The sequence below is a fragment of the Macrobrachium rosenbergii genome, chromosome 49 (genome assembly GCF_040412425.1).
Source record: "Macrobrachium rosenbergii isolate ZJJX-2024 chromosome 49, ASM4041242v1, whole genome shotgun sequence".
In the NCBI taxonomy this organism is placed as follows: Eukaryota; Metazoa; Arthropoda; class Malacostraca; order Decapoda; family Palaemonidae; genus Macrobrachium; species Macrobrachium rosenbergii.
The window spans coordinates 28166106-28167939 of record NC_089789.1 but is presented as its reverse complement, the minus strand read 5'-3'; positions in this window follow the sequence as shown (position 1 = coordinate 28167939).

Below are 1834 nucleotides of genomic sequence, written 5' to 3'. Positions count from 1 at the left end.
TGTGACTTTTTTCTATTTATTCATTACTTTATTAATTTACTTTTTCTTTTATAATAAGTGATCTCTTCTTTTTTGTATTTCCCATTACCTTTCTTTACTTCTTCCTGATGAACACTATATTCTTTGGAAGCTTGAATTTTCCAGTCAATGGCCCCTACGGGTTTGTTTCACATGAATAAGGTTCATCTTCTGAATAATAATAATAATAATAATAATAATAATAATAATAATAATAATAATAATAATAATAATAATAATAATAATAATGAAGAATATGATTAAGTGAAAAGGATTATTTTCCGTCTCTCATTAGCTTGAAATGTACAAGGGCCCACCTAAAATTTTAACGTGGAGTCAATTCTGCCTCGCGCGAGGAATCCCGCAGAATTTCGCGCGATGTTCCATCAATGAAATCTTGAAGGGTGAAACGGGCTGGATCGTCCTTTCCCTCTTCTGTGAAGTTACTGGAATGCTCTAGATGAAACTCTCCTGGAAGACTGGAGAGGGAAGGTTCTGGAAAGATGATGGTCTAACCCTTCCCTTGACGGAGGATGTAGAGAGCGATTGTCCGTTGTTATGGCTTTTCAGTCGCTCAAGGAAAGTTATTGGAATGTTTGAGATGCTGCGCTTCTGGAAGACCGGGAATGGATATTTCTGAAGGGATAGATTAATTTATATCCCTAAACTGAAGATACAGGAACTTTTGTTTACAAATATATATATATATATATATATATATATATATATATATATATATATATATATATATATATATATATATATATATATATATATATATATATATATATATATATATATATATATATATATATACATATATATATATATATATATATATATATATATATATATATATATATATATATATATATATATATATATATTTATATACATTACAAGATTTCCTTCAAGAATTGTTCAAAATTTGTCACAGATGAAGGTCCAATCCATTTCATTTTGATTTTTTTCTAATAATGTCATTGCGTGTATCGATATTTCCTCCTTTCGAGATTAACACCATGTAATGTTTTTCGTCATGAACGTGCTCTTTTGTTTCGTGTTCGGTAACTTCATCATAAAAGTATGATATAGTAGATTGAAATCTATATCCCAATTGCCGGCATCATGCGTGTACAAAACATATACAAATTGATATGGGATGTCACTTACGTAAGACATTAGTTCAACGCTGTCAAAAAGGGGCGTCATATTTCATTTTAATGGTCTTTCGAGTACTTTCAGCATTTATTGCTTCTTTTGTTGTTTGTCATCAAATCCCTTTAGAAACTAATTCTCTTTAAGCTTCAACTGTAATATGTTCAATGTTTTTGCAGAGTACTGAATTAATTTGATGCAGCGCAATAGAATATTCTATTAAAAGGAAAGACTTTGTGGCGTTGAACCGTCGTATAAAAAGATCCATAATCTATATTAAGGAAAGACTTTGTGCGGTTGAAAAGAACGTTCTAAGAAGCTCATTTCAGACATTTTCACGAAGGATATGGATCGCAGGATTCTCACTGAAGACAAGGGCTTCCCGTGCCGTCTTGATACGGTAAAGCTTCGGGGCTCTTTGACCGAATCCTGTCAGTCAAAGACCAGATCTTTTAAGGCTTCTCAGAGTTCGTATTGAAGAGCCTCTTTTCATTTCAATTCCCTCCCTGACACCTCACCTCCCAATTCAGTCTTTCAAGTGAAGAAAGGTTCAATTTAATAGGCTTCACGCGACTGATAATCCAGCCTAAATTTTGTACGTAAGAGTGAAGTGTAAAGGCACATAGTAATTTGGATTTACGATGCATAACAACTGATT